Source organism: Podarcis melisellensis (genome assembly GCF_964234715.1).
Source record: "Podarcis melisellensis genome assembly, chromosome: 6".
In the NCBI taxonomy this organism is placed as follows: Eukaryota; Metazoa; Chordata; class Lepidosauria; order Squamata; family Lacertidae; genus Podarcis; species Podarcis melisellensis.
The window spans coordinates 41,008,615-41,034,775 of NC_138538.1; the positions used below are offsets into that span (position 1 = coordinate 41,008,615).

Sequence of the window (26,161 nt, forward strand, 5' to 3'; positions counted from 1 at the left end):
GTGGCAGAAACATTCTGCAATAAATGTGCTCCGATTTCTTTGACAGAAAAGCACTGTTGGTTACCATTTTGATAACACTAGCGCTATAGAAAGGAACACTGACCCCAAGATTTCCATGAGAGCCAGATGACACAAATATATTCCGGGAAATAGCAGGAGAGTACATAACCGGATTCTGCCTCCCCCCTCCCTCCCTGACTGCCTGACAATACAACTCCCAAAGCATCAAGGAATCAAAAGCGGCAAGAAATCCAAGCCTCAGTCAGCTCATGATGATTTCTGACATCTTCACCAGAGGCTTCTTGGAGGCTATGAAAACAAGCTGCTACTTCACCAGATCTTAACCCTTTTGACCCTCACATGTAAAAATACAGAGGGTGGCAAGAAGCCAAACCCCAGGAGCATTGCTAGTTTCTTAAAAGACATGGTGCACAGACCTATGGCGTAGATTAACATAAAATTTGCATGTACTCATTTAAATGTAGGAATTTAATTTTAGGAGGCTTGTTAGGTTCCAGATGTCCCCTACAATATGTAGAGATGCAAATTTAGATGAATCTCATAGGGCAGAAAACCAAGACCGCCTGTCTGGCCTTAATCTGAGCTATGGGTCATGTGCACTGCACGTGGACTGGGCTCTCCATTTCATTTCACAATCTTTTGGCAAGAACTTATGAATATATTGAAACTAAAACAAGTGCCTCTGGTCAAATTAAGATGGCAGTATGTCTGTAGACTCTCACTGTCCCTGCATTTTAAAGTGCACCTAGTCAAAGCAAAGAATAATTTGAATAGTTTTAATGGGGGAGGGAGCAGGAGATCTTGGACTCAGCACAAAGGACCCATGGCTTGGCAACAAACACCTTAGCCAACTTGATAATGGGTCCCAAGGTCCCAATCAGGTCATGCTGATCTCTTGCATCTTCAGGAAGGCCTACTGGGAGGGTATGCAATGGCAGACAAGTTGCTATTTCATCAGACCTCAGGCTTTTGAAATAAAATGTGTAGGTTTTATGACCGTTGTGTTTCAGCTTCATTTGGATCATTTACCCCTGAACTTGTACACCAAAAGTTTATTCTGTTATATTGGTCCTCAAGAGGCAAATGCTACACTGTGATCCCTGTGTGCAGCGGTTAAACGGGTATTCAAGCATCCAGTGGAGAATTCTGTCATAAATATACATAGCAAGCCTCACTGAGTTCTCAAAGGAAATGCCCTTCTTTTCTTCCTGGGCTCATAAAACATTGGTGTAGGAGCTGGGGTTTGACCTTCAAATGGAGAATTTGTCACCTCACGAGCTGGAAATGGAAAGAGGAAGCAGCTGGACATTTAAAATCCAAGGCCATGTTTTAAAATAAGACATAATAACCACTCAGAATGCCATGTGACACCCTAAAAAGCTGGCACACAGGCAGTGAATTTGGAAGAGGTGGGGGAAGCTCACAAGAAGGCACGAAGGGAAAGGGAAACAAATAAGTATTAGGGTTCATCCACACTTTCGCCTGCCCCGTATTTTGATCATATTGTGAACTGATTAAATCCTCCAAATCCAATAGCTTTTCCTTTCCATGGCTAAGCCTTATGAAAATCTGACCTTTCCCACTGAATTGAAGCTTGGTTAAGCAACATCTGGCTTTGGATTTTCCGCACATCTGGTAAGATCAGATTGAGCAGGTAAAATGGGATTTTCACAATGAGACCCTGGGGAATTAATCTTGGACCCAGGGGAATTAATTGGTACATATTACGGGTGGTGCTGTGGTCTAAACCACAGAGCCTAGGGCTTGCTGATTGGAAGGTTGGCAGTTCAAATCCCCGCGTTGGGGTGAGCACCCGTTGTTTGGTCCCAGCTCCTGCCAACCTAGCAGTTCAAAAGCACGTCAAGTGCAAATAGATAAATAGGTACCGCTCCGGGGGTAAGGTAAACGGTGTTTCCATGCGCTGCTCTGGTTCACCAGAAGCGGTTTAGTCATGCTGGCCACATGAACCGGAAGCTGTCTGCAGACAAACATCGGCTCCCTTGAGCGAGATGAGCACGCAACCCCAGAGTCATCCGCGGCTGGACCTAACGGTCAGGGGTACCTTTAGCTTTACGATCAAAACATGGGTCAAGTGAAAGTGTGGTTGAGTCCTGAGTAGCAAAGAGAATGTGATCAAGCTGAAAGACAAAGGACCCCTAGTTAGGAGGAAGCAACTATTCTTTCGCAGTCCTTTATTCAAAGTGGCCATACCCTTCCAACTATGGAGCCTCTTTCCTTAATGCTGGGACAGAACCTTAGTAGTAGTCAAAATGCTCCTCTCTCTGGCTGGTGCCCGTTCCAGGGCTCTGTTTCTTTTTAACAATCCACGATGTTCAAATTGAACAGGTCTAGAAAAGGCAGCAGATTTGGCTGGGGGATAACACGGAAAGCAACGAGGTGGAGAGGTTGGGATTGAAGAAAGCTCTTCTTGTAACAAAATGTTGCTGCTGTTTCAAAGCCTGTACTTTATTTTTCTATCTTGTAAAATCCGCGTTCTTAAGGAGAAGTGGCAGCAGGCTGGAAAATCTCTGATTGAAATTGCAGAATCAAATAGTTTTCGCTGTGCGCATGAGTGTGTCGGAGTGCACACACAAAGGAGGCCTCTTTATGTTCTGAATGGGAATGCTAGAACATAATTTCACATAAGTATGTGCAAGCATAGGGCTACTTCATGCCACTGGTATGCACATGGCCTGTGCGTGCATTGTTGGTGGGACAAGACTAGCCAATGTGATCCTGCAATCTCGTAATTCATGTTTCCAAGGAATGTGTAAATCCTTCTAATATCTGCTCTCTGCTATAAAAGGGATAGCTACAGGGTTGGTTCTAGAACTGGCAACCCCACCTGACTCCATGCAATTATCCATAACACAAGCCAATCATGTGTCATCCAGGCCAAATTGTTTAATTGTTGATTAGCCCACACATGAAGATTATGACCAAAACTCCTCATAACATTTTCAGGGTACTATTAGAGTTGGTACTAGCATACCAAATTGGAAATGGGGGGAGATTGTAGGGTTGCGAAGAACATAATCCTTATGGCCACATGCCAGGACTGAAGGATGTAATACCAGATTTTTTTAAAAAAATGGCTGTGCTGTTGGCATTATTTGCTCATTCAGGGTCACTCTGTGGATGTTCAAATGCACACTGTGCTTAACTTGATTTTCTTTGTGAACTGTTCCCTGTCAGGTGAGAAAGGCTTTTGCTTATGCTCAGATGCACTCAGCCCAAAAACAAAAATTGGTGTGGAGGCAGAGCCACATATAAAGGTGCTTGAAATGAACTAATTAAGAATAAAGACCACACTGCTTCAATTTCCCCCATAGCTGTCTCAGATTAGTGTTCTCAACCCTATGGAGGTTTACTCAGAAGTAAGGCCCACTAGGAGTGTCACATGCTAGACTGAAGACTGAAGGCACTTGAGTATGATAGCACTGGGTTGAGGAACTCTGTTTCACTGATAACCAGACAGGTGTTTTCCACTTGATGCTTTAGATATTTACATAATACTTTTACTCAGGCTTGTGTCAGCTGAATTATTACTAATTTTGCCGGTAACTGACACTGAATATAATGAAGACATTTTAGATGCTGTTTTAATATTGTTTTGATGTATTTGTTATGTATTGTGTGTATTTTATTCACTGCTTGAATATTCTTTATGAACAAAACATTCTTGTATAAATTAGAAGTAAATAAGTATGCACATGATTGTTTTTAAGTAGAGCAGACTAATACAGTTACTAAACTGGAAATCAAGCAAAAGTAATCTCTCTCTTTATACACACACAGCAGAAGCCTACCAATTTGTTCTCAGACAGCTGCGAGGGAAACTTGTTTTCCCCAAACCACAAAACCAGAAAAAAGTTTTTAAAAATAGCAAGCAAAAAACCAATTTATTTTATCAAATAAAATGCTGCCCTTTCCAATTGTTCTGAAATTACATAGAAAGTGAGGCAGAGAGGGAAACTCTTTTAAAAGCTCGGGAAAATCGGGAGGAAATTAATACAAAGGAAGGAATCCTGGTGGGATGGAAGAACAGGAACAACTTTAGGTGATACCCGGGGCTGTATAAAACACATTCTGGGCCTCATGTAGCTCTGTGGACACTTAACACAATCCCCTCTCCCAACTTACTGGCCTGAAGTTTGGCAAACATCATCCCTAAGGTATTATGCCTGCAAATTTCACCCAATTCTACCCCCCCCCATCACACATAGCAATTTCTGTTTTAAAAAACCACCAAACCCTCAACCCTTAGAAAGCTCGTCTGCACCATTTTTGTCTCAGATGTGGCAGTCTTCATTGCCTCAAAAGGGGCTGCTATCCATGCAAATTTCACCCAATTCTGCACATACACACAGAGAAAGATATAGATATATAGCTATCTGTTGAGTTCCCCAAAGCAACTAGCTACTTCAGACTTGAGCCAAACAGGAATTGCCCAAAGTGGTCTGAAACAAAGCAACCCACAATCTGAAGTGCCAGATCAAATATTTTTATGTACATACAGTTAGAAGCAGTCCTCGCCTTGATATATGGTGGAGCTTATTGGACATACCGTATTTTTTGCTCTATAAGACTCACTTTTTCCCTCCTAAAAAGTAAGGGGAAATGTGTGTGTGTCTTATGGAGCGAATGCAGGCTGCGCAGCTATCCCAGAATCCCGCTTGCTGTTCTGGCTTCTGAGATTCAGAATATTTTTTTTCTTGTTTTCCTCCTCCAAAAACTAGGTGCGTCTTGTGGTCTGGTGTGTCTTATAGAGCGAAAAATACGGTAATTTTCCCACACCAGTTCAGACAATTTGGCATAGGCTACACAGGACAGGGCTTTAAGTGGGGTAAGATGCAATGGGGATGCCATTCCACTTCTTTTCAGGTGGACAAACCTGAGTCTGGCCTAGCCATCCTGCTTCCTCCCCGCCCCCTTTGGGCACTGACCTGTGGTACACATGGTTGCACTGAATCAGCACACCATACTCCAATACAACCTTTATCATCCCCAGCCCTGGCACTCATGGCCTCTGAGCTGATTAAAAGCGGCAGGCCGATTGTCTCTGGGCAAAGAGTACCATTTCCTTTCTCCTCGCACAAATAGGCGCTTTCACACCTCATTGAATTAGTGGCTGTTGTTTGATGGCAGAGCTCCGGAGCCTGAAGAGGCCTTGATGGATTAGATGCTGCCAGAGACAATGCTGACAATCAGGTCCCGGGCTTTATTTTATTCCTTATATTCTCTCTTCTTTATTTTATTCCTTACTTTTAATGACTAATGTGGCCCTTAACACTTTCCAAATTCCAGATTGCGCAAGGTGTGTTAAACTGCCCGTGCTTCCATTATTGCTGTTTATTATTCACGGCAGAACAAGGCCCAGACAGCAAATTGCTTTGTTGATCCTGTGAAGAGAATCGATTCTCATACTCTTAGTATACTTGACATATTTATCACTGGACTGGGGTAATGGAGAACATCACACTTGGACTGTTAGTAATAGTGGCCCGTGTAGGGAACCCACTTGGGTTCAGGCTTCTATTTTTTGGCACAGAGGCTCCCAAAATATATCTTTCCAAGTTTAGATATAATCAAAAGAGAGGCAATCATCTTGTCCAAGGAAAGATGGAAGAACTGCAGCACAATAATTCTATGTTACATGCTTTCCTGCTGAGCATCAGTACCCAATAAAACTTTGCTTGGATTAACTTGCACTTGAAAAACCCCCAGAATACTTTTATGATTATGAATACTTGTGTGAATTGCTAAGAGCCAACAGCTGTCTTAGGAAGGATCACCCATTAGGTTCAGTTAGCATTGGGCCACCAAGAAACAATCTTGTCATGTTGTCATGCGCTGGAGAGAGAAAGAGAGAGGGTTTTTTAAACCTGCATTCTTGCTATACAGAGAAGACTGTTGACACTCACAAAGCCCAGTATGTTAACAGTGTACTGGAAAAAAATTCAGGGCACCTGGCATCACCCTTGGTGACCTGTATTCCTGAGGATCCTAGAGTTCATGGTTAAGCAGACATACTGCTGTGCACACTTTTCTTTTAAAGTTCTGGTAGCTTTTCAATTCAGTCCCCTGTTTTGGAGCAGCGCCTTTTCAAATGACTAAAGGCTTTGTGGCATTTATGGAAGAACTTCTGAACACATGTCAAAGAGTCAGAGAGATTGGGGGCAGGGGACAACCCCACCAGCACACTTTTATCCCACTGTTTTCTGTGAGAGAAACTTATGCACATTCCTAGGTCATCAGTGTGCTAGACAATACACAGACCAAAAAAAGAAGTGTCTCCATGTCCATTCAGAAGACCTCCAGCTTACATTAGATGACCAAGCAAAGTATGTGGGTAGAGTACTGGGTTGTCAGACAGTAGGAGAGGATCAGGTGAGTTGAAACAAGGGTGACTCAGATCTAAAATGTCAATGCATTGATATTCCAAAGGACCTAGGCCTTGATATAGATTTACTAGTCCACGGTCAATTCTGATTGACACAAATGCTTCTAAGTTTTCACCTGGATGCTCAAAGGTCTTGTCTTTACACCCAGCAAAAATGTCACCAAGCCCAGTAGAAAATCGGCAGCATTCCATGGCAACAACCCACAAAACAGAGGCATTCTAAAAACTGCAGCTAAGGCAAAGCTTAATGCATTTCAGGTTATGATGCAGCCCTTCCTCTGCTGACAGATTTAGACAAAGGTCAATATTTTATTAAGCAGGAAGATAAGAGCCGTAGACACCTTCTTCTTGTCTCCCTGGTTCCTGTCATTGCTTTTGCCACTAGAGAGCTCAAAGCACCCAGCGAGCAGGAGAAAATAAGAAGAGGAAAGAAATGTAAAGGAAAACCAGTTTGGAAAGGAGGCGATGCTCTGTTAATGGATCGGACTGTGTGCTGGCAACATGGCCGTCCCAGCACTACAAATCAGCCAGTGTAACCCACCCACTGGGAACTTCTGCTACAAACTCTTAATGAAACATTACAGAGAATAACAGATCATAAAGCTGTGGTGTGCACACAGATCATTAATGCATAAGGGCAGCTGATGCATACACAAGGAGACAAGCATCAAACAGAGTCTGAGGATGGACTAACTTGCTTGGGCAAGCCTCACCTCTCTCTCCCTCCCTCCTCTCTCCTTCGTTATTATTATGAGTGGAAATAGCAGTTGCAAAACAGTAATCAATCATGTATAACTGGAAGCTAAGTGTTACTACTAAAGACTTAATTTACGGAGTGTGTATTTGAGCATCTTTTTTCAACCCTTGCAGTTGTGAAGTCATGAGCCATAGATTTGCAGTTCTGGATCCCCAGGAACATCCGAGGCAGCAGATTATCTAAACCAGCACTGCAAACACTTGATCACGTGAGTACCAGTATTGTAAAACTGGTGCTTGTGACAACTGAAACCACAATGCACAGTTTGCGCTCCAGATACAGTAGATAGATTCTGCTGGTCCCTGGGCAGATTTGATCACGCAAAGGCTGCCTTTAGTTATTAAATCACACACCGGTGACTGGACAACAAGCTGTTGTTTGGGTGGTTAACAGCCACAAAGAAGTGAAGAATAACTAGGCAAGCAATTAGCAGATGACAAAATATGGAAGGCTGACAGGAAAAGCTAATCTAGAGGCAGCTGGTAACCATGGAATTGAAGCAACGTGGCGCAGTGTCTTATTTATTTATCTGTTTATACCTGCATTTGCTAAGCACCATAAAGAAATCAAAATAAGATACATGAGCCCTGCCACCAGGCATTCGAAGGAAGGAGAGTTGAGGGCAAAGGGAGAGAAGTGAAATGGTTTGGACAGTACCAGATTATTATTATTTTTAAGGGATTGAGTTATTTATAGCATTTATATCTGTTTGAGGCCAGGCTGGTCTCTTGCTGGTGGCGATCTTGTTGGGATGGACATATGGAGGTGGAACAACAACCTAGGGCTCGTCCACACTTTGGCTTGTCCTGTGCATAGAAAACATGGGTCCAAGTGGTTTTCCACTTCTCCTGCACTTTCTAGGCATGGGTCTGAGCTATTTTGCCTTTGCCCCACTGCTTTCCCCCAGAAAACCCACTCTTCAGCACTAAAGCAGAACAAATGGCAACTCATGGAAAACTCAATTGCCATTTGTTCCGTCTGATTCAGTGCTAAACTGTGGGTTTTCTTGGGGAAAAGCAGCGGGGCAAATGGAAGTGTGTCCCTCATGGCCCTTAGACCTTGGGCTCATGCCAGGAGCCAGAGTGCCCTTTCCCTTCCCCCAGCAGTCAGAGGCAAACTGAAAATTAGAACACAGTCCTGGCAGAAACAGGGAAGCTCCTTGCTGCTAGCTGCATATCAAATTATCCTTCATCATTTATTTGGTAAATTTATATTCCTCTTTTCAGTTAGGAGTCTTCAAAGCAGCTAACAAAAATTTATAAAATCAAAAGGGATACACCAATAACCACAAGCTCACAGAACAAGCAGTCCCACAAAGGCAGCAGCCAGCTTCAGGTGTTCATTTCCACAGGGCAGAAGGTGTCACTTGGCCATGTGGTGAGGAGGGGACCATCCAACTGAAGATGGCCCTGATATTGTCGTTGTACCCCTACCTCATTTTTTCAGTATCTAATTATATCTGATTCAATATTGCTGTCCTATAACTGGTTTCCCAAAACAAATGCAAGATCCAGTGTGGTGTAGTGGTTAGAGTGCTGGGCTGGGACCTAAGTGACCAGGGTTTGAATCTCCACTTGACCATGAAGGCTCAGTGGGTGACCTTGGGCCAGTCACTGCCTTTCAGCCTAGCCAACCTCACAGGGCTGTTGTGAGGAGATGAATGTATGCCGCCCCGAGCTCCTCAGAGATAAGGTGGTCTATAAATGTAATAAATAAATAAGAAAGAAAGAAACAACTATTTTTAAAAAACTGCAAACACAGTTAAGTCACAGATTCATATACTGACATACCATCTGAACCTAATCACTAACCACTGGACAACACTCCTATCTATACAGTCAAGACCCTGCCATTCATGAGCATGGCAGATCAGCTTATTTGCTTTCCTGTTGATGATAGCAAGTTAATTGCACGCACACTGCAAAAGCTGCCGGCTCCATTGGATTTTCTGTGTCACTCATTACAAGACAGTTTAAAATAATGTGGCTTGGTGGCTGGGTCCAGAAAAGCATGGAATCCATTACAGGAGATTTTTATTTTATTTTACTTTATTTCACCCAATACCTTGGGGGTTTAGAGCTTCATCTGTGTGTTACTTCCTCCAAATGGAAAAACAGAATAAATGCATATTTGAAGTAATAAAAGCCCTTTCGTACCCCAACCGAGTACAAATTAACAATTACTAGTGCTGTCTAATGCCTTTCTGCCCGAACATTTTCATTTAACAGCCGTTCTTTTATCTTCAATGCTCCAGTTATTTTTCCCCTCCAAGATATTTATTGTTAGGCTGCTGCTGTTTTGTTTTATTTTCCTTTTTTTCCAATTTAGCAGCAGGAGGAAAAGATTTCATCCTGCTTGTTGTGCAGGGAGAGAGAGAGGGGGAGAGAGGAGAAACCAATTTTATCCTCATGTACAGGTTACATTGCCCTGCAACTATAAAGAGGAAGATGTTCTGGAGCTAAGGTCCATGAACTGTTTGGTGGCCCTTCAGAACTGGACAATCTCTGGCTGAATTAGCAGTCAGGTTGCAAGCTTTTGAGTTCTATAGTTCTGGTCCCAGAAAGTGGGTAGCTAGACAGCAGAGCCCTTTAGCCTCTGGCAGCTGGGGATGAAGATGCTATACATGGAAGTAAGCATGAGAGGAACCCCTGTTGCTTTGATCTCCATTCTCCTTTCTAACATGAAAGGTTGGTACAATAGCTGCAGACCAGAAAAAAGAAAAGAAATAAAGAAATGGAGGCATCAGAGCAACAAGGATTGCTGTCATGCTCACCTGCTGCTGCTTCTCTTGCTTACACAACACATTGCCACTACACTGGAGCTGTGGTTGTGATGGGTGTATGAATTGTATACTGGAGTACTGACTCCTCCTCTAGATGTCTACCAGAGACCTGAATCAGCTGGATCATAGCTGGAAGACAGACAAGTTGGCCATGCATTTGCAAAACAGCAAAGAGAAAATGCTGAGAGTCTCTGAGCGTTGGACAATTCCCAAATGGATTCAGAAAGAAAGCATGATAGGGCTATAAACACAATGCATTAATGGCCCTCAGGCCGCCTCAACTTTGATGTTGTTGTTCCGCACCTCTCCCCTTTGCCACTAGGTGGTGACATGAGGTAAGGGACAAATCTTGATCTTTGCAGCACATCTGGACCAACAGTTAATTAATTTGGCAAAAACTGTGTTTGGCTTTTATCCATTTTAAAAGCTGAGAAGAAGATACATCTCACAAACTTGAGCAGGGATGCACAGGATAATAATATCTAAGTCTGACATCACATGATTTTTCTGGCATCCTCTTTGCTACATGAACTTTCCTAGGGACCTGCTTACATATTATGGCCACCTGGGAGCCAAAAGGAACCTACTTGACCTGGCTACCTATTCCAGGTGCTGTTGCCACTGGGATATGTGCTGTTTAAAGGGCCAGGCTTTCTCATCCTTGCTGCCTTGCAGTCCATCACTACTCAGTTACTTCTAGCTGGGTGGAGACTGAGCAGTCCTTTGGATGAGGACAATAGCTCCTATAGGGCTTCTGCTTGAAAGGTGCTACCCCAGGGGGTTCTCACTTGATCACCTGTGGGTGACTGAGTCCTAAATGGAAGTCAAGGTTTGTACTTTGCCATATGCATCATCAGGCCTCATGGTTCTCTGATAATTTTGGGCACCTATTCTTCTGAATTAGTGGTCATGTCACTGCTTAAAGTTGGGATAATGATCCCCTCTTTCTTTTCCACACCCATATCCTGAAGAAGCTTACATAACAGGGACTGTGGGGAATTTAATTTATTTGGGTGCTTGATGTCTGCTCAGGCAAAGGCCAACATGTGGTAAGAAGGAAGGGAAAGGGAGGAGGGATACACTTGCCATAGCTAAATCTGCTGCACCCAGAAAGAAAAGGGGGGCAATAAATAGAAGGATGTAGGTGAGTAATTGAACTATACATGGGAGAGAGAGATAAGAGTTCTTCTCTGGGTCAGATTACAAACTGAGCCAGAGGGGAACTATGCCATAATTGTATGGGTTTGTACTGCTCACCTTGGGTCAAAGGCAGGCATTAGGATTTCCTGAAGTTTATATAATAAATACCTCCACATTCTCATTTAGTTTTTATAAAGGCCCAATTGAATCCCAACCCTTGGCCCTTTATGCACACTTAAATGTTGCTGTCATCATGTTTAAAACAGATCCATACTTCCTCCTTGTTTAGAATTAGCATGCTGGTGCAGTACGCACCTATGCCATGATTTCCTGGTATACAGTGTTACCTCAGGTTAAGTGCTTAATTCGTTCCGGAGGTCCGTACTTAACCTGAAACTGTTCTTAACCTGAAGCACCACTTTAGCTAATGGGGCCTCCCACTGCTGCCGCGCCACCGGAGCACGATTTCTGTTCTTATCCTGAAGCAAAGTTCTTAACCTGAAGCACTATTTAGCGGAGTCTGTAACCTGAAGCGTATGTAACCCGAGGTACCACTGTACACAGGAATCAGCAACCCACCTTGTGAGCAAAAAGCCGCACCTAACCTCATATTGAAAACATTTTTTGACATGCCCAGGTGAAGGGATGTAGCTCAGTGACAGAGCATCTGCTTTGCATGCAGGAGGTCTGCAGTTCAATCCCTGACATCTTCAAATAGGACCAGAAGAGATCCCTGCCTGAAACCCTGGAGAGATGCTGCCAGTTAATGTAGACAGTGTTGAGCTAGATGGACCAGTGATTTGAATCAGTATAAGTCAGCTTCACATGTCCCTCTGTTATATTTAAACCAAGCACGATAGTTGGTCCCATCTGTTTGAGAATGACCCTTGTAGCTGTCCTCTAGCTATGCTAATGAGGAATTATAGGCTCTTTTCAGTCTTTGTGGACAATGCCACAAAGTTTTTTTTAGAAGTGCTTTTTTAAAATTTGAGACTATCTGTTATGGTTAGTGTGCTGCTGCCTTCACAAAAGGACAGAACCCAGAGCTCCAATAGCAGGGGCTGAATTGTACAAAGACATCTTACTGTTTATCTGGGTAAGCTATTCAGCTTTCCCATTAGGGATGGCATTGAAAACCATATATGAATGAGTACTGCTGCCCCTTGGACTACAGATGTCTCTGCATGAAACATCAACAGCAAATGGCTTTGTGAATATCCTCAAACTGAGCATTCACTCCCATCAGGAACAGCAAACAGTTGCTGGGCTGCAAATCCATTCGGATCTTGCAGTGAAAGGAAGCTATTCTTCGGCGTGAAAGAAGGGGGTCAGGGAAGAAGGGAATGTCAATATTAGCCTTTCTTTTATGAAAAGAATCTTCCTATGCAAATGTCAGGCGTATGCTTCAACCTGCCAAAGTCCTAGCACAGCACAATGGCCTTTATAGCTTGGGAGCCCATCCAAGAGACCTGCCTGCTGCAGTGGCAAGGGAACCCTGGAAATGAGGCGGCCATAGCATTTCCCTCACAGTTGTGTGTGTCACTGGTTTTGTGAAGATGAATGGGACTAAGGAGACGTGTGGAGGAAAATGAGGGGTGTAGGACTTGTAAGCGCACACGACAAGAATGAATTAGCGAGATCAAAATGTAATGGATCAGGAGGCCTGGAGTTGGTCCTTGATGGATGTAATTGTCATGGATGTAATTGTCCATGATTAAAAACCTCCCTAATGAGAGGCATACATTTTTTAAAAAAAAACTGCAGTTAAGACTAGGGGGGATGGTGCAGGATGCCTCAGATTTGACAGCCTGTGGTGTCTTTGGCTGTCTTGCAGAATTCACGTTTGAAATGGGTAGGAAGCCAAGCCTCTCTTGGCAAGCCACATCTCAGGTTCTCCTAAACCTGTAGTGCCAGAGGGACTACAGTATTTACAACACAGCTTGTCAATGGAAAAGAAACCCAACATGAAGTGAGGGAAGAGAGACTTTGTGCTGGCCATCGTGCAATGGCTTTTTCCACCTTTCTAGCTCGACTCTCCAGCCCTAGGAGCCTTCATAAAGGAGCTGTTTCCAGAGGAAGAACTGTGAGGGGAGAGAGACTTTGTCATCATGGGATCATTGGTTTTACCTGTGCTGCACCATCTCCAGCCCAAGGAACCTTCAGAAGGGAGTTACTGCCATGGACATTATGTGTTTGTGTGCCTTTTAATGAACTGGATAAAGTGAAATATTGTGAGTCATGGGGATAGGGAGAGTGCTGTATGAATGTGGCAGTGCTTAATTTATTTTTTGGTTGCTATTTTCTTAATGTTGTTGGTGTTGCTTTATAGCTTATGAATGCTGCAGTACTCTGTGAATCCTATAATATGACATGTGCTGCAATTGTGCTGTTTAGCTTATTTTGTTAAATGTTTTGTGAGGGTGCTTTATGGGTTGTCATTGCTTTACCAATGATTTGTGCTGTATTTGTGATGTTCTACTTTGCTCTACTTATTCATTGTTTGTAAGCTGCTTTGTGATTTGTTTGAATGAAAAGCAGCATAGAAATATAATAAATCAAATCAACCCAGGTAGGCAGAATGCATCTGTTGTCTACTATTAGCCATGATGGCTGTACTCTGCATCTATGGCTTGAGATGACAATGCTTTTGAATACCACTTGCTGGAAACCACAGGAGGGCAGAGTGCTCTTGTGCTTGAATCCTGCTTGCTGGTTTCCCATAGGCAGAAATTGTGAGAACACGATCCTGGACTAGATGAGCCATTGACCTGATCCAGCAGGAACTTCCTATGTATCTCAGGGTCATGGGTTTGAGCACCATGTGGTTGAAATATTCCTGCATAACAGGGAGTTGGGCTAGAATGATCCTTGTGGTCCCTTCCAGCTCTACAATTCTATGATTCTCAGGATAGGTTTTGCAGGAAATGTGGCTACATGGAAAAGCCTTAGGCTTCAGGATGTGACACTAATAGATGCCTATGTTCTTGAACATTACTGATGAAGTGGTTGCTTAGCAGAATAAAATGCTTAGGATCAGATGATTTACAAGACCCTGTATTTTATCTCAGTAGGAAATACCTAATTCAGGGATAGGCTCTCCAGATGTTGTTGGACTCCACCAGTCCCAGCCAGCATGGCCAATGGTCAGGGATGGATGGGAGCTGTGGGCCAGCAACATCTGGAGGACCACAGGTTCCCCGTCCCTGACCTACTGGTAATTGATCACAGGTGTTGTTTGTTGTTAGAGAAGAGTTAATTAAATGAATAATGAAGAGTTAACTTAAATGAATAACCCAGCATTTTCCAGCAGCAGCATCATTGTCTGTGCTCAAGGCATGAAAGCACACAGCAGACAACTGATCCCACAGTGATGTGTGGCCACTGTTTAGGAACAAATAGATAATAAACAATAAAGGGAGCAGACATCCTAGCATTTTCCTCTTTTGGTTTATCAGTGTATTTGTTAACAGTTTTCACTGCTCACCGAATTGGATAAACTTGTAACAATCTCCTGAAACTAATTAAGAAACAGCTTAACCAAATTCAGAGTATTTTAATGGGCTTTCTACTGCATGCATATGTTTCCAACTTCAAGCTCAGTGCAGGATATTCCAATGAAGATGAAATATTGTGCAGCTATAACTAGCAGACCCCAAGTTTAGCACATTGTTTTTCAGGGCAGGGAGAGGGATAGAATGACAGCTCAGATCAGTCTTGCCTGCCAGCCCTCTTTGTGGGCAAAAGCCTTGGGTGAAAGCTGATGATGTCCATCCCCAGTGATGTTACTGAAATAACTGAGTGGCATATATTCAGGAGTTAACTTGCAACCACTGAAAAAGAAATTCTGTCTCTAACGTCTGGTGAGATAGGCCTAAAATAAATCTTCAAATACAAAGAAAAGAAGCCACCCTATTTGCATGTTTTTGCATAATTTTGCTGGAGTTGCTCACAGAGTACACTTTCCTCTCGCAGTAGGAGCAGTATCCAGGTTCTCTTTGATCAGAGTCTTCAGATTGCCAATAAAGCACAGCATCAAGGCACAAGTGCCAAGGGACTTGTGGCACAGAGGAACACCCGCCCTTGAATAAATCTTGCTTCCCAGATCCCCTGCAAAGAGCTCACAGCTGCAATTTGGTGGAAAAATATGTCGCACCACCTGTTTTTCCATAGCCTGCACCTGCCACAAACAGCATGCATTGCACCAGACATTAAAGACCATGGTTGTAAGCTTCTGACCTTCCCAATAATTCAGTCCTCACATCCCCTCCAGCTTTCAACTGAGGAGAATAAGCTAGTCTTACACTGTGGGAACAAGGAGGCGGGGTTTGACTGTGATAATGAAAAAGCCAAATGTAACTTCTAAAGGAGCTGGTGGCAGGCTGCACTTCAAAATGTGTTTCCTTACCCTCCAAGAAGCATAAGCAATACATGAGCATATTTCCATTGCACACAGCTTCTTATTCCCCCAATGCTTGTTGTTTTCAGATTTTACTGTTTAATTTTTTATTAAAATTTCTTCAACCTACAACTTCAAGATGATCCTTTAATCCCTACTCCCCTTAACACATATATGCATATAGTCTTTCACATCTTGCACATAAAATCACATGCACATATTTAACAACAACCTGTCAGCTATAATTCCAGTGGCAATTCAGTGACTGCACATTCGAGGGTTCATGTCTCACGTTATTTTAGGTGCATGAGCAGTGCTCTTTTTTTTCTTAAAAAAGAGGTGCCAGAACTCACTATTTACACCTCCCTTATTCTCTTATAATGGCAATGGCACCCACCTGAGACGTGCCAGAACCGAGTTCCAGTGAGTTCCAGCTGGAAAAGGTCCCTCTGCATGAGGCAGGGAAGAAGCACCCACCCACTGACATCTCCATCTACCTCAGAAGTTGTCTTTCTGCCCAGTTATCAGGGTTTTCTGGGGTCCCATGCACCTCCTAACTGTTGGGGGAAGGACCAGTGGCAAGTAGTACACAGTCCCAGTCAGGCAGAAATCAAGATCTGGAGCAGCAAGCAAAGATCAGAGGAGCTAGAGGCAGGTAAGTACCAGTAAGTTACCTCACACAGAATTGTTGTGGGGATAAAGTGGGGGGCATGCACGTGGCCCCGAGCCCTTTGGAGAATGGATGGGACAATATAGGTCGGGGTGGCTAAACCTTACGATATTCCAGATGTTAATAATAATATTATAATACATTTTTATTTATGCCTCGCCCTTCCCAGTTCAGGAAACCAGTCTCAGGGCAGCTAACAACAAATTAAAAACACTTAATTGATGCTACAAAAAAAGAAGCAGCATAAAATACAATATAAAACGTAAATAACAATAAAATCAAAAATCAATTTAGGGGAAAATCCATCCAATAAACATTAGATGATCACCAGGGCTAGCTGGCTAATTTAGTGCCACTTGGGCCAGTGAGGAGACCAGGGGAGAACCAGCTGTGGGATCCCAGAGCGGGCAATCTTCACAAAAAGAGGAGGGGGAAGGAAGGGGAACAAAAGATCAGGCCAGGTTCAAATTGAAAGCCAGGCGGAATAGTTCTGTCTTGCAGGTCCTGTGGAAGGAAGTTAAATCCTGCAGGGCCCTGGTCTCATGGGACAGAGCATTTCACCAGGTCGGAGCCAACACTGAGAAGGCCCTGGCCCTGGTAGAGTATAATCTAACTTCCTTAGGGTCCGGGACCTCTAAACTATGATTATTCATGGACCTTATTCATTATGGGAGAAGCGGTCCCATAATGATGGACTCCATCTCACATCAACTCCAGTCAGCTTGGCCAGCTTGGGATGATATGAGCTGTAGCCCAGCAACTTTTGGTGGGCCACAGGTTGGCTACCCTTGGCTCTTACAATAATAAACTTTCAATTGTGAAGAGAAAGCACAGTTGAGAGATGGCTCAGAATCCACACAAAGTGCAAGGTTATTATGGCTAGTTATGTTAATGGTGTGGTTCTAAGTAGACCCTCATGAGCATTTTTACAGTAACCTCGCTCCTCTCCCTGGGGGACATTTTATTCCCTCAGAAGTGCCACATTGCAGGCTTGGAGATTTAATGCTGTGCAATCAATGGCAGGACTGGGAGCAAATGGATTCTGTTGAGAAAGCAGGAGATGTTGTCTCAGTTAATAAGATAACAATTTAACATCTTTTCCTCCCTGCTTTTTCCTTACTCCCCACTTTAAACAGACTACCAAATATTCAGAGTTGCCTTTAAGTAATTTAGTGGAAAGGCTGCTATGATTTCAAATTCCCATCTGCCCTGCTTCCCATCCAGCGATGTTTCTTGTCACCAGCTAACAGCATTTAAAATATTTACAGCCCTGCCATTGCCCTGGGGAAGGATCCAAATAAATCATGTTTGCCGACCATAAATCAAAAATTAATCTCCCGAAAGCGCGATGCCTGTCCGATCCCTCAAATAACAAGCAGCAGAATTTATCAAGTAAATTGGTGCTGGTGTCTCACTGGTGCCACTGTGAGGTGTAATGGATGGGGCGAAAGGGCAGGCGGCACAGCCAAACCAAGGTGCTTAGTCGGTAAGAGAAAAATGGACAGGCATGGAAATTAGCATCATTAAAATGCCACCTTACATCTTTGCCAGCGTAACCTTCATTCATCTCCCTCCTTTCAGGGAGTCATTTTTCACCATTCTCCATTCCCATTCCCATTCCCGATCCTTCCTCTTTGAAATATTTGTCTTTACTTTGGTTTAAAGGACAGCAGCTCAGCAAACAAAAAAAATATATCTCTGTCCCGTATGTTAACGACCATTTTCAATATGCATTGTCGAGAAGGGGAGAAATTACGCCAGCTCAGTGGAATATGTTTCTTAATTCTTTCAGTCAGGCCAATCTCAGTGCATTGTGGGACTTGTAGTTCCAGCCTCGTTTCCTTCTCCTAAGTCTTCTCCTAAACCAGTTCCTGGGATGTAATGTGTCAACTCAGCAAGTGTGCCCAAGTTGAAAAGGGTGTGTGTGTGTGTGTGTGTGTGATATATAAAATTAAAATAGTTCCTGATACAACACGCCCACTTAAAACTACACTTCTCCACAGAAAGTGTGGAATGTGTTGTGATTGTTTTCCCACTGGATATGGACATCCAACATGTTGATGACTGGAAATCACATATATAAATATCAGACTTCATCAGCTTTGTGTTTCCTTTTACTACAATTTCCATCAGCCCCACCCAGCATGTCCAATGGCCAGGGATGGTGGGAAATGTAGTCCAAAAATCTCAGGGCACCAGGTTGCCAAAACCATACCAGACCTGCTTAGCTTTGCAAATGTGCTTGTAGTTTTATTGCTGCACAACTAGGAGCTTAGGCTGCTCTGGCTAACCTTTCTGCCAATTTTGATGTTCAGGCTAGAAATGTTGATTTGAAAGCCATATGCAGAATACAGGAGGGGTGGGGACTTTACTTTGCAGTCTGTCTGTAATGAGCCTATATGTTTCCAGATACAGCCTCTGTCCCAGGTGGACCATGAGGCAGCCTGATGCACTAACAGGTACTTAGTGATAATAGCTCCTGTGATATTAAGGTCATCAGCCATTACGATCCATGCAACTGGCCTCATATACAACGCAGGGCTAACCAGAGGGAGACATCTGCCAGATTTTTGCGGCAAGTGGTCATTTAGGTGGTCCCCAATAAAAATCTGCATCCAGTCACTCCGGAGTTAGCATAAGACTCTGAGTCCGCCTCTGCATGCTGCTTATTGGAATGGGTGATGAAGCACAGGAGAGGTGGAGGCATGGGCAGTTCTTTTACAGTACTTGACCTAACGATAATCACTGCCTTGAACTAGGATTATTAGTCTTTCACTTCGCTGAGTGTCTTGATAGACTCACACAGAGCAACTCTTGACAGTACGACCCTGCTCTGTCAGTCAGCGTAGGCCAGTTTATAAGCCTGATGAAGCCATTTGATTGAGCCAGCCAGCATTTCCCTTTACTCATTCTGCCTTGGGTACTATTAGTAAAAAGAAAGTAAAAAGTCCAGATTTAAAGGACTTTAAAGTTCACTAATAGGGTGGGTTTGTGTTCTACTTTAAGAAGTTCTCTTTTGGAAGTGCTGCCAGAAAACAATCCTCCATGTGAAGGAGTCCTCTTTCTGAAAGGCTACCTGGTCCAAGTTTTGGTTTAAAGAAAGAAAATCAACCCATAACACATGCCTGCAGGCTTGTTTTTATACAAACTGAAATGCAAATAACTAAATTAGTTATAATTCATATCTTTAATTTGTCTGATGGTGGTTTGTGTGTGAACATACTTATTGCAGATTAAGGGCATCCTGTTTTGATTTAGCTTAATAGTCTGAAAGCATTGGCTATAATTAACATAAAAGGGAGTTTTCATTGAAGCTGCTGGGTTCTGGCAGTCTTTGCCGTTCTTTCTGGCTATACAGCTCTCAAAATGTTAAGATCTGTCAATATCCGAACAAAGAGTCCCTTTCAGGCTGGATGGCACTGTGGGTCAATTTGTTTGCATACATGTGGAGCCGAACCATATACCCCCATTTTTGCAGCGAGAAAAATCCCAATTCCGCACAATTTAGGCAAATTTACAGAAATGAGTTAACAGTTTATCCTAGTTGCTATGTGTAGGGTGTTTGCAATGTTAAATAAGTTGGCATTGATCCTGGGAACAAAAGGAAGGGAAGAATGAAAAAAAAAAATCATGTTGAGAGCTCATGTATACATAAGAAACAGGCAGAAAGACCAGAGATGTGGGAAACTAGAGAGCAGGGATTTCCAGTTTGTGTGCCAGCACACATTACTGTGTCATCATGACAGATTGTGCTTTCAAAATGAAGCTGGATACATTACCACCCTTTATCCATTGGAGTGAAAGGCATTGTGGATCACTGGCTACCCCTTCCCTCCATTTTATAACTAGTCATTACTTCCAGGAGGGAGCAGGGATATCATGGGATCCCACAGTGCACCCTATACTACATTTGAGAAGTTGAGTAGAGGAACGTCAAAATTTCCCTTCAAACAGGGCCAACTTTGTGGACCAACTTTGACAGGTGACATCATCTGACATCATTAGGACACCATCAGCTGCAAAGGGGCTCACTCCCACCACTGATCGGTTGACCCCAGGTAGCAGAAGCTTTAGGTACACTGGAAGCAGTAAGTAGCAGAGCAGAAAGGGAATGCAAGGGAATGCTCTTTAAGAACCAGAATGGTGATGGCAACTGTCAGAGCACTAGGGTAATTGATGGGCCCTACTCCTGTGGCAAGTGAAATAATTGGTAGTGTTATGGGTTTGCAGGGGGCAAGGATCCCCTAAAATTCCTGGGTGCCAGGTTCTCCCCATAATTTCTGAAATTAGTAAATGTAGGTTTTGAAGTCAAGTCAGCTTCCTCAGGAGTAAGTGCCTGGAACTCCTGAAATCTCACACCACTTGGAGATTGGAATGGCATGCAACAATATTAATGTAGAGGAAAGATGAGGCCAGCTGACTATTCTATGACTGTTAGCTGATCCCAATAAATTTGGTATTAAGCTATGTACTTATACATAGTATAAAGGTAAAGGGACCCCTGACCATTAGGTCCAGCCGCGGACAACTCTGGGGTTGCAGTGCTCATCTCACTGAGGGAGCCGGCATACAGCTTCCGGGTCGTGTGGCCAGCATGACTAAGCTGCTTCTGGTGAACCAGAGCAGCACACAGAAACACCTTCCTGCTGGAGAAGTACCTATTTATCTACTTGCACTTTGTGCTTTCCAACTGCTAGGTTGTCAGGAGCAGAGACCAAGCAACGGGAGCTCACCCCGTCACGGGGATTCGAACCGAAGACCTTCCGATCAGCAAGCCCTAGGCTCTGTGGTTTAACCCACAGTGCCACCCGTGTCCCTACACATAGTATAGTATTTACAAATATAAACATAAAGAGCTTATACTGAATTGGATCACTGATCCATATAACCAGAATAGGATTGTCTACTCTGAGAGGCTGTGGATCTCCAAAGTCTTAGGCAACAGTCCCTTTCGAGCTCTGCTACCCAACATCATTTTGACTGGAGAAGCCAGGGATTGAACCTGGGTGCAAATAAAAACAAGTGCTCTACCAATGAGCTACACAGCTAATTGGAATTCCCTTCCAAGTCATACGGTACATGGAGCATATAATATTTAATTACTTCCTGTATGGCATATTGAGCCACCATTATGTTTCCACAGAGAAATGACTCAGATATCCATTTTTAGCAGACTGAACTAGATGGAGGTGGCCTTTTGCAATGACACTGAGCAGAACTTTGCCCTATGACTTTCAGAGACATACTTACTGTAATGAAGGCAAACAATGACAATAAGTTGTTCACTTTAGATAAAGAAAAGCTTGTACATAAACAAAACCTATGCTTAATAGCAGCATGAAGTGCAGTGATGCAGGGAAATGGAACAACAATATTATTGTAATGAGCCTATTTTAAAATTCTTCAAATCTTCAACCTGCAGAGTTTTCCCTTCGATTCTAGTCTCATTCTAATACCAACTCTGGGAAATGCCAATGTCTTCTTGGGTAATGTTGCTTAGGAGCTGATTTCCCAAAGAAAGAATGACCCGAGGAAGGAGAAGCAAGAAAAATGGATGAAATGGGTTTGCAATTCCTGAGTTTGTCAGAAAGCAAAGAGCTAAAATTGGTGCCTGCTGCCTGACATGCAGAAAGGATCCCGAGGCTGCAGCACAATTACTCTTCAAAATACATTGATGTTTATCCTGTAGCAATCTTCTATAATTACTCTGACAGTACCTGACAGCCGCATGCCATCAGCTGAAGGAACAAAGTCAGAGCCAGCTGATGTGTTGATGTTGCTGGATTGCTGCTGTCTGCTTGATTCTGGGTCCCCCCCCCCCATCTAAAAGTATCTTTCTACAAATTTCTAAATTGTTTACTACTTCTTTTTTGGTGGTGAGTCTGAGCCGAGATTTTGATTTTATTTCTTTTGGCATGTGGATTTGGAGTTTGAATAAGGAACTAGAAGTCAGTATCACATACAAGGGTGGGGTTTTTCTGCTTTCACTTTGCTCATATGCTATGGAATATAATTATCACGCAGACCTGGGGAGATCTTGTTCCAGTTGAATTTCCACTTTGCCAAGTGCCCAGCGCTTCCTGATGTGTGAAATGTACAGGAGCATTCATATCCTTGTCATCTGCAAGAATTTTGCAGCAATCCAAGTTTTTAGTGTGTTGAGAACATGGTGCATGTTCAGAGCAATAATTCCAGTGTGAAGTAGCAGACAGACTTCTGGATTGACTGGGGACTTTTCAAGAGACCTTGTTCAACTCCCCACTCCATGACATTAAGAAAGTTCCCTTGCACATGTTGCTATATTTCAGCCTAAGCTACATCACAGGGCTGTTATGAGCATAAAGGGGATAGCCCTGTGTGTGTTGCCTATCCTTGGAAGAAAGGTGGAATGCAAATGTATCGGGTTTTTTGTTTGTTTTTAAGTACTGACGTATTTTATTTCCAAGAATTTGACCCTACATTATGTAGTGAACTGCCAATTATTTTCCAAACTATGCATCAAAACTTGGTTAACTGCTGGAAGAACTGATCGTGCACATTTTGAACAGTGGCTTTTTGAATCCAGATTCAGGCTTGAATTCTGAATCTGTATACATTATGGAGCCACTCTGGTGAAGTCCAGCTTCCACAGCCAAAGCTGGTGTCTATCGGCTCAGCCCCAGTGAAGTTTACAAATCTAGGTCAGTAAAAATGAGCTAAGCATCAGTCCCTCTTTCTCCCTCCTCTTGCAATTTTAAATGCATCGAATCTGTGCATGTGAACCATGCTGTGCAATGACATGACTGCTTGCTATGCTTGTCAAATGTCACCTACACTGTTTTTTTTTTTAAAAAAAGACCCATCCATACTCTATATTCAACGACACTAACAAATCTGCTGAAAGGAAACAGGTGGGATGAATTGTTAGAGTTGTATGCAGTGCAGGTACACCAGGTAAGTGCAGGGTAGGCAAAGACAGTCTGTAAGATGCATCTCCCTTCATTAGGTTGACATTCATTTCCACCTCTTTCTCGCACATAGGGGCTAAAGTGCAAATGTATCACCTGCCCCAGCCTCAGGTTTCCCTTCTGTATCCAAGGAGATTTGAGGAGTGTGATATTTTCAATTTTCTTCTTTGTTCTCCAAAGCTCCCTTCCTTTGCTGAGTGATGTCAGTTTCCTTTGCTTCCTTTTGTCACCTTCGTCTTCTTCATCTTCCTCACTTGCCATTGCCCTTTCCCTTCTCCAGATAACTTTGTATTGCTTTCATGGTGCCAGCTGCATGCTCCATCACTTTAGATAACCCTGGCTTACGGGCAATTTTAACTTTGTACAGGAGGCTGGTTTCTACTCACATCCACACAGCCCTCTCTATCCTCTACCCAGGCAAGCAAAATGCAATAGGAGAGTTCAAGGACACATTCCAGCCAGGCAAAATCACCCAAGGGTGGTGCAAAACAGGGCTGGTGAAGGGGCTGGACTGGGAAGAGAGGATGGTAGGTGGTCTGGGAAGGGGAACAGGTAAATAGACTTGGATGGCTGCCTTTCCCCCCGGTTCCAAGGTTCCCCACTGCTGCGCCATTGTTTCGTCAGTGTCCATGCTGAGCAGGAGGCTGGGGCTGGGCAGGGTACCAGTGAAGTCAGGCTGAGCAGCTGCACAGTCAGAGCCAGCCCAACACTCCCACCTGTGCACTCATGCTATTCTAACCTCATTAGCATCCCAGGCCCATCCAGGTAAGCTGCAGCAACACTGTTGTTGAGAAGGCAGCTCTGTGGCCCCCACCCCACAGGCCACTATTTCATATATATATATACTATCTTATTGCCTATTCATATATTTTCAATATCTGTCACCTTTCCATAATTGAGTGTGATTTAGGGGCTTGCATGCATGAGCCATATTGAGGGTTGTCCCTACCACCAGGCAGAGTGTAGCAAGCACCTCAGGTGGCATTCTACTCTGTTGCAGGACAGAAATGTGTTTGCATGTCCTGCACCCACTAAACTAGCCTGCTGCCTGCTGGTGCCCTGCAGAACATTATCCCATTGCCAGTGTTCAGCTGCCAGTCTAGTCAGCTTTTGTATGTGGAATGGAGGTGGGGGGGAATGGGGGATCTTATTATTTTTCTCATATTTTTATTTGGGGGTGGGGTGGAAGTTGCCGTATATATTTTGAAAACCCAACTACCTGATGTTGCATGCTCTTTCATGTCTCATTTGGTGGGTTAAGTTTTCTGAAAGAGCAGTTTGCCACAATTTGTCCTGTCAGCCTTCAGGGGGAATAGCAGTAGCTAATTTCAAGCAGCCCTGAGGATTTCTCAGCAAAGAAGGTAGAGGCCCTGGGACTCATCTATACAGCAAAATGAATTCAAATGAAGTGCAAATGTGAATTTAAAACTTAAGTAAATGCCTGCATGTTAAAACTTTAATCTCTGAATAATAATATTTGTCTTCTGGGGAGCAGAGTTAAGAAGGCAACAGAAAGAGACACTTGATTTCACTTGTGTGAGCCCAGAGAGATTTCGTCTGGGTTGTGAAATTGGGTTAAATTGACATGGAACATCTCACTATACAGGCAGACAATTCTTCCTTCATTCTCACAGGACGTACTGGACATAGGCCTTAGGTGGTTTACTTTCCACATGCAGCATGACAACTCAAGCTGCTTTGAGTGTCTCATGTGATGTTTGTGGGTACAGAAGAATGTTGCTAATGTGGGACTGAAAGAAGAAGTGAACCATTCTGTAATCAGATCTACATTTTAGCTAATGTAGGGCTTGCCTGCATTCACATTATAGAAATAAGGAAAGCATACCCCCCCCAACTGTCCCATTTTAAATGGGACATCCATAAACACAGAAGCCAATCCCAGCTTCGGTTTGCATCCTAGAATGTCCCAGTTTTCGGTCCAGCGCTCTGGCGCTCCTGACCAAAAGAAGCTCACTCTGGTGTGAGTCAGCACTGGAGCACCAGACCAAAAGGTGTTCTAGTACGGCCCTGCTGAATTAGCAGCAGAGCACCTTCCGTTCCAGTGCTGTGACACTTGTCAGCAGGGCATGCCAAAGTGCCGAGGGTCCAGGGCTCTGGCCAACCCTGCAGGGTTTGAAGAAAAGCAAATATGAATTGGCCCCACCCCATAGTTTGACCAATCACACCTAGGAGTGGCTAAGAGCTAGGTGGATTCATAGATCTTTTTTAAAAAATGTAGACTCACAGACACTGGTCAGCTTCCATTTTGACTTTAAATGTTCATTTTTTGATTCTAAGAAGTACATAGAGGCAAGAAATGGACAGGGGGAGTGCCAGCCCATAATGGTGCCCAGCTGAGAGGTGCTGGAACTGTGCTTCTGCACACTCTACCTGAAAAAAGTACTGCTGATATTATTATTTTTAAAATCAAAACAATCTCTCTAAACTTGCAGTTAATTTTGGCCCAGTAAGGCATATTGTTTTGTTTGCTTTGACTGCTGAAGATGAAAGTGGGATTGGAGCTATGGGACTTTGAGCTTCATGTACTCTAGATACAAAGGAATACAGAGATGTTGACAGATACTCTCCCTGGCAAGTGGGTCATGTGGTGTTGCAGGATATAAAGCAATCAACTGTACAAGATGTAATGGGGTCCTCACCAGCCAAAGAAACCCAGCAGCTTTTATATTAGCTATTCCATCAATTGTTCCAAGTTTGGGGCTTGCTTCTTTGCGGAAGAAAGGGGAGAGATAAAATGCAAACTGAAGGGACAATGTCTGACGGTCTCAACACCTACAGTGAAAGTTAGCAAGTGAGCTCAGTCCCAAGATAAAACTGGCAATTGGCTTAAGGCTATTGCACGCCTCTTTGATACACAGCACATTTCTCACACTAAGCAGGGCCAGATCTTGTCAGTGCTAGTCAGAGAAACCTAGAGTGATGGAGCAAGTAGCTGTGGGTTTAATCACCAGTGGAGGTTGTTCCTGCTGGGCTGGGACTGAGCCTACTGCTACCTTCCAGAGGTATAGGAATCTTTGGCGAAAG

General features: G+C 43.5%; 1 long non-coding RNA gene across 2 annotated transcripts in view; it reads left to right on the forward strand.

Moving 5' to 3' along the window:
* Positions 1-26,161, forward strand: part of LOC309372679 — a 74,379-nt gene that overhangs the window by 16,527 nt on the left and 31,691 nt on the right. Inside the window, exon 4 of one of the 2 annotated variants that reach the window (XR_014169603.1) lies at positions 13,131-14,351. The exons of the other annotated variant lie outside the window; for it this stretch is intronic. This is a non-coding gene — a long non-coding RNA (uncharacterized lncRNA). Of the gene's footprint in view, positions 1-13,130; positions 14,352-26,161 lie in introns of those variants that run through there. 2 annotated transcript variants of the gene reach the window in all.